Consider the following 9065-nt stretch of genomic DNA (forward strand, 5'->3'; position numbering starts at 1 on the left):
AGATTCTCTCTCTTTTTTTGCTCTCCTAAAACCTCAAATTTGCTAATCCCCAGGCTGTGACAACACTTGCCTTCTTCAATTGTCAGTTTTCTTCCTTCCCCCCACCCCGCATCATTTTCCTAACTCTGCTGCTGTGCTATTTGTTTGTTTCTTTTCATTCACATGTGACCCTTTGTTTCTATCAGCTGTGCTGGTCCACTGAGATAGTACTAGAGAAGTTCAGACCAAAAGTTTTAAGGATAGTCAGTTATGGAATTGAACAGACAATGTGGAGAATTACAGCCGTTCATTTTCTGAATTCATGAGCCTCCCCAGCCCTGTCCCACAAATTACACACACACACACACACACACACACACACACACACACACACATACACACACACACACACACACACACGACTCTGAGAAACCAAGGTTCCTTTCAGGATATCCCTTACTCGGCCCCGGTAAGATGTTACTGCCCTTGCTTAGAAGTAGGTGAGCCAGCCAATACAGCTCCCGGAATGAGTCCCAGTCCTGGAGACAAGGACCAGGGCCAGAAGAGGGTGTAGCTGAGGGAGGGCAACCATTCTGGGCAAAGGAACAGTATGAGGCAGGGCTATCAGCTTCTCCTGGGCACAGCGCTGGAGAGAACCCAGAGGTTAGTGGGACAAGGGAGTTCCTTTCCCCCACCTTGTCCAAGGAAGCCTGCCACTGTTTTGAAGACCAAGGAATAGAATATGTGCACAATTTTGTTTTCTGTTTTTGTTTTTTTTACAAAGTCTTTTATTCCAAGGTACCTTATGTCCTACTTATCTGTCGTTCCTTTTTAACTCACAAAGGGGTGGGGGGATGTTGTGTGGGTTCTGACCCAGCTCAACTGTTCTCCTCTGCACCCTGGTTCCCTCTGTGCTCTTGGAGGACTGAGCCCAACCCCTAGCCTGGCTCAGCTCCCACCTTGGCTCTTCGGATCCCAATTCTTGGACCTAGTGGCTCTGGCTTCTTTCCTTATCCCACATGCGCTTTCATAACTCCCTGTCCCTATTGTGGAGCTTTCTCTGAAATGTCCTATTTGTTCCCTACCTGCTTGCACTAAGTCTCTGAACTTTTCTTAAGGATTAGAAGTTGTCAGTGCAAACGGAACCGTTTTGGACTCTGCTGTAATACCAGGAAGCTCTCATGAGCAGGAATACAAAGCATTTTTCCTTGTACTAAATTACCCTGCACCATTGCTATTTGGGCTCTTGTCTTCTGATTTTCATTTCTGCTACATTAAAGGGCTGTATTTAGCCATCTTCCACAACACACTCATTCTGGGTTTTTGTTTGTTTGTTTGTTTGTTTGTTTTCGTCTTTTTGAGACAGGGACTCTATGTGCAGTTCACGCTGGCCTTGAGCTCACTTTGTAGCCCAGGCTGGTCTCAAACTCACAAGGATCCTCCTGCCTCAGCCTTCCAAGTGCTGGGATTACAGGAATGCACCACCACATCCAGTCAGATTTTCTGGTTTTTTAATATACTCTGGGCTGAAGCAACAAAGTACTATGAGTATTAGAGATATGTCTAAAATAATCACAGGTGCCTAGGACAGGGACAGAATGGGTATCCAGAGACCAAAATTATGTGACCAAGTACCTGGATGCTAGAGGATTTAGTTTAGCTAGTCAAGAATCTTTTTTTTTTTTTTTGTAGGTAAGGGGGTTCTTCTAACTTTTTTGGCTTTGGTTTCCTTATCTCTGAAATGAGCTAACCAAATTTGCTTACCTGTGTTGTCGGAGTTTTTTTTAATTAAGATTTTCATTAAAACTTACCCCACATGCAAAATGCACACAAATCATGAGTGGTGAAATGAAGTTTTACAAATTACAAATTTTTACATGCTTGATAATCCAGCTTAAGAAATAGAATATTATCAACACCTTAAAAGCCCCTGATTTGTGCCCCTTGTCAATCATCCAAGCCTATCATACCTCAACATTACCACTGTCCAGGCTTTTAACAACAGAAGTTAGTTCTGAACTTTATAGGTAGTCAATGACACACACCTTGTATGTGTTCTTGAGTGTCTATCTTCTCTGTGAGATTCATCTTTGGGGCATGTAGCAGTGTTTCATTGCCATTGCTGTATTGTTTTTCATTTTGAGAATATTTTACAGTGTATTTATTCTTCTGATGGACATGTAGGTGTCCTATCATCTTTGATTCTTTTGAATCAAACTGCATTGAGCATTGCATGTACATATGTTTTTGTGCACATAGCTGTATGTTTTCTTGGGCTACACCAAGAATGGAATCTCTAGGTGCCAGAGTAGGGTTTAATAGATAACTGTCAGTTTTGGTTACTGTTGTGTCAATTTACCTTCCCACCAGCAGCAAGTGAGAGTTCAAATTATTCCACATGATCAGGACTTTTTCACCAAACTTTATAATGAAAAACTACTTTGCCGAATAAATGGATCTAGCAAGGAGAGAGGCAATAAGGATAACAGAAATAACACTCAACTGCAACCTCCAATAAAGCATGCAGTAGTTCTAGATCAAGAATGTCCTGGACCCCATCTCTACAGCAGGGATGATCTTTAAGACCACTTTCACCTACAAAAGTCTTAGCTCATTTTGTGATTCCTTTGGCACATCCTCTCTGGTGTCTCCATGTGCCTGGCTCAGAATCAGTGCTGAGTGGACATCAAACGGCAGCTGCATGTGCATGTGCCACAGAGGTACTGTTTCAAGTGCAGTGATTGAACTGGTGCAGGACACTGATCAGCGGAAGGGCTTAGGAAGGATGGGTGGGAAATGAGAAAGGGGAATTTGTAGGAAGAGCTCTTGGCACCAGAGTAGGGTTATTTTGTCCCAGGTATCAAAGCAGAGTTGGTAGCTTGGCAGAGACTAAAAGGAGCCCAAAGAAGAGACATGTTCTGGTCACTGTGAGCGAAGCACTGCCATTGCCTCTGTCTCAGCAACACACACCTGCTCCTCCATGACCAGGCCAGGCAGAGCAGATGCTGCTGCCCCTGCCAGCCTCCTCCCTACAAAGCTCAAAGAAGCTTTGAGCTAGGCAACTGGGTGGTTGGAGCCGGCGGCCTATGCTCAGATCCTTGCCAAAAGGGAGACCTGAGGAATGTGGACCTGACAGTTTCAGCTTCTATAAAAGGAAGGAGTCCAGATCTATGGATATTGATAATAACGAGATAAATTGCCAGTTGTTCACTTTTTCTGGAGTTTTTAAGATCCCAATTATAAAGCATCAAAACATTGTTATTATTTATTTTGTTTTGCCTTGTTTTCTCCAATTAAAGCTCTCTGGATCCACACCTTAGACTCACCCCTAACCACAAAGTACACAACTGTCACATGTCCGGAAAGGTCATAGCTTCTCAAAACCATGAAAGGTATGCAGGAAGACTTGCCAAGCCAAGTGGTGGCCAGAATAAGTCACTCTAATTTCCCATTATCTGAAGCAGTCATCCAACAGGGCAATTTTATTCCTAGACCTGGAACATAATGCTCTGTGAGTCCTCAACGTTCTGAAAACTTTACTCTCACATTCAAGCACACGCCTGTTCTCATTCTCAGAGCAGTGAAAATTTGCTTCCTCTCATCTTCCCAGAAGCACAGCTACACACATCACAAACATACCTGGTGTGCCTCTTAATCCCCAGCCTCCTGGCCATTCTCCTCTGGCTGGCCAGTCCAGTTGGCTTTTGTATGGCTGATCCCTCCTTACAGTCCAGTCATGGGAAGATTGTTTAACAGCCACATCTGCTCTGCTTCTTTCTCCTCCCCCACACAACTCAGCTTCCTGTAGAAACAATGCTTCCTTCTCTCACGAAGGCTAATCACCCACCTCCGACACTCCCTGCTGTAGGACAAGCAATCGGTCAATTTAGCTTGAGAAGAGGAGACTCCCTACAGAAAACATGAGCCCAGCTCCCTGCAAAGTCTTGGAGAGCCACCATGGGCACTGCCTTTATCCTGGGACTTCTTTGTAAAGTACAGATGACCCCTGTGGTGGTCAGGTTTTTAGCCATCAGCTCCTGTGGGCCCCGCTATAGATTATTTTGTCAGATCAGTACTTGAACCAGGAGGAATCTTTGAGGATGAGGACAGTGTCTAAAAGTTAGCAAAGAGAGTAGAGCAGCAAGGAATGGCTCTTGTGACCCCTGTTTCTTCCTCCCACTAAATGCCATACCTCACCTTTTGCCCCTCCTGATAGAAGAAGAGACACAGCCCAAGCTGGCAACCCACACAGTGTGCACTGTTGCTTAGTCTCACTATCACACCTAGCAGATGTCGGGCCACCTCTCTAGCCTGATCCTCAACCCCTGCTGGAGCATCTACTCTAAACTCAGCTCCTCAAACCCAGACTCTCATACCTCCCTGCTGCATCTCTGTAGATCACATTGTTCCCCATCCATTCAACATGAATGTGGCAAAACTAGACTCTGCCATAGCCCTTTACAGTTTACAAGCATTTTTGCATGTATACTTATTCCACTTAATCTTCACAACCATCTGCTCATGGGGTGCTATTATGCTCACCTTGACACTTAGGAAATTGAGGTTCTAAGAAGTTAGGGGATATTTTAAGGTGACACAGCTACACAGTGGCCAAGCTGGTCTGCATAGGCAATGTATCTGTTGTCCAATCATGCAATGGAGAACATCAGAGGCATTCCTGGAAAACCTGGCCCCTCTTCTTGGTGTCAGGCCTGAGGCAATCAAAGCTTCATTCCTTCTTTCTTGCTTATTGCACTAGACTGAGTCTCCAGTGCAAAGCTGAACAGAAATGATGGCAGTAGACGTCTTTATCTTATTCTTGATCTCAGAGGGAAAGCATTCATCTTTGACTATTAAGCGTGATGTTCACTGTGGGGTTTTGTAGATGCCATATTATAGTTTAGCTCTGCAGTGTTCTCCCCAAAAACTCCTAAATTAAAGGGTTGATCCTCAGTCTATGACATTATTGGGAGGTGGTGGAATCTTTAAGAGGTGGGATTTAGAAGCAGAAAATTAGGTCACTGGGGATCTGCCTTTGAAGGTGATATTGGAATCTCAATCTCTCTCTCTCTTTCTCTTTCTCTCTCTCTCTGTCCTCTCTCAGCTGGCTGAGAGTGGCTTCCTCTACCACATGCTCTTCTCCATGGTATCTTGTCTCACCATACACCCCAAACCAATAAACAAATAGACCATGAAGTGAATCCTTCAAAATGATGAACCAAAATAAACTTTTTATCCTTATAAATTAATTTATCACAGGTATTGTCACATAATAGAAAGATGATTCACACATGCACTTTATCAAGTTCAGGAAGTTCCCTTTTACTCTCAGTTTGCTGAGGGTTTTAATCATGAATGAACACTGGATTTTGTCAAATACTTGTTCTACATCTATTAATCACATCACAGCTTTTCTTTTTAGTCCATTAATATGACAAATTAGATTGGTTTTTAAATGATAAAGTAAACCTAAATTTCTGGGTTAAAGTTCACTTGGTTATAATATATTATCCTTTTAATACTGGATTTGGTTTGTTACAACTCTATTAGGAATTTTCCCATCTGTGTCTGAGAAATATTGGTCTGCTGCTTCATTTCTTGTCATGTATTTATCTGGTTTTAGTATTAGGGCAACAATAATTTCATAAATTGAATTTGGAAATATCTTCTCTTTATTTTTTGGTAAGACACTAATATTATTTCTTCTATAAGTGTATCATTGAATTCACCTCTGAAGACACTTGGAGTTGTTTTGAGGCTCCTTCCTTGTTATTTTAAATAAATAACCCAGGAAATGTCAACAACTGACAGTCCCAATTGCTATTGTTAGCATCAATGTTCTCACCAATAGTAGAGAGTGTCATTATTTTTAATCATCCCTGCCAGCTCACAGGAAGAATGAAGCTGGCATCTGAATGATGTTGTAGTGGTAACTTGTGGGCTGAATTCACAAAGAGCTTCTTTCTCACTTGACCCAAATATTTCAGAAGCCAATGGTTTCTGAGAATAAGTGCTATTTCAGTTGCCTTAGTGATACTTTTTGTTAGGACCCTCAGCCAGGTGGGTGCCCTCAGAACAGTTGGTTCTCTTCTTCTGCACACATGGTTTCTCCCCTAAATAGCACATTGTCTCTTTGGGTTTTTTTTTTTTTGAGACAGAGTCACAACATAGCCCAGGCTGCCCTTAAACTTGTGGTGATCCTCGTCCCAGCCTCTCCAGTGCTGCAATTATAGGCATGTGCCACCACACCTGGCAATGCATTGTCTCTTTTGTATGCTTTAGTTCTCTTCCTCTATCCAGGCCCAGCTGGCATCCTTTACTTCCCTGGGAATCCGTCAATACCACACTGACCTTTTTCTGAATTTCTGTTACCTTGACAGCCAGTATTACACAGTTAAGTCTTTTTAAATATTTATCTTACGCTATTTCCTCATTGGTTCCTATATATTTCTAAGTGAATTATAAGCTACTTGACTTACAGTGCCTCAGTGCACCTGATATGGGGTTGACTGATTTAAGGCTAGTTATTATAGCATTTCACACTGCAGTTCTAATTTCATAAAACCTATTCTGAAATAGCACCACAGAGAAGCAACCACTAGGGAGAAAAGCAAATGCTCGTATACACATTTCTCTCTACATGATCGAATATGTTAGATGTAAGACTTGCGTGTCTCTTACATACTATACTTGGTTTTCCTATTGGCAAAGAGAAAATTAGATCAAATTGATCTGATTTTTACATGAAAATTCTAAAAGTATATATGACCAAAAAGTTAGTATCCTTTAATACCTGAAGCATTTTGCCTACAAAGTTCATCATATTCTGCAATGAAGTAGAGAAAGCTTGCTTTGCAATGGCAAGCAGACACACCAAAACAACATCCAAGATTTGGAGACAGAATTATTTATGTTTTCTGGCACTGATTGGTATCATACCCAGAATAGTAGGCCCTGATCTCTGGTGGTCTAGGGCTTATATGAGATAAACAAGCAGAAAGTACAGAGACATAATGTATCATAGTGACCAACCATGCATCACAGTGACCAGCTGTTTCTAAGAGACAGAAGCAACTGGAACAGGAACTATCACCTGGGCAACTAAGAAACTGAAGTAGACTGGCTGGAGGGGAGAGGATTTTTTGTTACAGTTTCATATTTGCTCTGTAGCAGGCCCACCTCTTCAGGCATGGCACTGCCGTGCTTCTTCCGGGCCTGGGCTTGGTCTCACCACTTACTCCCAGGGCTCCCACTGTCACGTACTGCTCCACACCCCAGACTTCATGCTCCTGCTGCTCCCTCAGCCTCGAAATCCACCAAAAGATGTATATTAGTCAACCTGCACTAGCAAACTCACAGCAGTTTATTACCCAACCCCATTGTGGTGGATTAGTTAATGGTCAACTTGTAACTCTCATCTGAACTGAATCAGCGTGGTGCTGGGTGTGGAAGGCCCACCTGAAGATTGTTGCCAAGAGCATAAAAAGAGAACTGGAGTGTAAAGTGGTTCACTATTGGTTCTCCTGGAGAAGTTTATCATGCTGGTTTTCCTGGTATAAACTCAGCTGTCCTAATTGTTGGAGGAGCTCGGGACCTCCCTGTTGCTGAGGATGGCTGCGGTACTTTTGCAGGGGGCTCTGGTTCTTATTTTCACTTTTTGGCTCCCGTGCAGATCCCTCAGTCTCCTGGCACAGATCCTTCATGCCACTGGTGCAGACTTTCTAGCTTCCACCACTGACTTTTGGGCCTTCCCAGTGCAGATCCTCGATACAGACTTGCATGAGACATTGTCACGGGCTCAGTGTCCTCCAGGAGGACATTGCCATGGGCTCTAGGTCTTCAGCTGGACTCATTCAGGACACTGCTGTGGAATCCAGGGCCTCAGTTGGATTCTTGGGGTCTCTAGTGTGTGAACAGATCTCCTGTACTCTTTTGTATTTGACTCTTTGAGTGAATATTATAAAATAATCCTATAAATTATGGGTCTTATATTAAATCTTTTCCCTTGTAAACCCTGACTACAACATCCATGAAGTCTTTTAGTGTTATCTCCATGTTTTCATGTTTCCCATTTTTCTGATTTTTGTTTCTCATGAGGCTCCTTTAATGTGTCTTTGCAGCTCTTTGTGTACCTTGGCCTGGGTCTCCCGGCTATTTGATTTTTATTTCCTTTTCAGGGTCTACCGTATTGCCTTCCTAATTTTTAAAACTTGTTTTCATGACTTGAACTGGCTCAGGTTTGGGTCACACCAGGATTTGGTAATGAGGAATCAACAGATAGCAACTCTCCTGAGCAGAAAAGAGAGCAAGATGGACATTCTTAGCCATATAGCCCAACTCTCAAGAAAGTATAGGGGAAGACATCACAGTTTCACTTCTTGACCCAGAGAAAGCCTGTTCAGCCACGTGCCTGCATGGTTATCCCCTTCCTATGTAATCCCTGGAGGCCAGCCATTAGCCTGTCTGAATTATGTACAGCAGGTGCCTTGAACCCCTAATACTGACTGTAAGAGGAAGTCATTTCACACACACAGCCTAGCCTCAGACCACATGTGGATTCACTGACATTATGTTTGTGCAGCTCTTGTATGATTATATTTTTGTTCTTATTAATAGATTTAAAACTTTTGAGATAAAATAACATTTTAGCTTTAAAAGGTCAATGGTACGTTTTAATAGTCTTTGATGTACTACACACTCAGATTGTATTTTAGTTTGCTTGTATGTTACATCCCTGACAGGGCCCATTCAATTCTTGACACACATACGCATATCCAACATTGTAAAAAACTCATTCTCTTGGCAAATGATCTTCTAGATTTCTCCTCTGCTCCTTTGCCCTCCTCCCCTGCTAGAGGTAAATATGTCAGTGTTATTTTGAAACATGTTTTAAATTATACCTGAAACTTGGAATTCTGGGCATTTTTTAACTCTTCCTTCTCTCCACAAAGCATAGGGATATTTCATGGTGTTTGTTTGTTTGTAGTGCCACTGGTATAAGCAAAATATTTTTTTTTCAGAATAAAGCAGACTTTATTTACTTATTTTTGTCTTTTTTGAGACAGGGTTTCCCTATGCAGTTCAGG

This window comes from Chinchilla lanigera, unplaced genomic scaffold, assembly GCF_000276665.1.
Source record: "Chinchilla lanigera isolate Chin_1 unplaced genomic scaffold, ChiLan1.0 scaffold00001, whole genome shotgun sequence".
Classification (NCBI taxonomy): domain Eukaryota; kingdom Metazoa; phylum Chordata; class Mammalia; order Rodentia; family Chinchillidae; genus Chinchilla; species Chinchilla lanigera.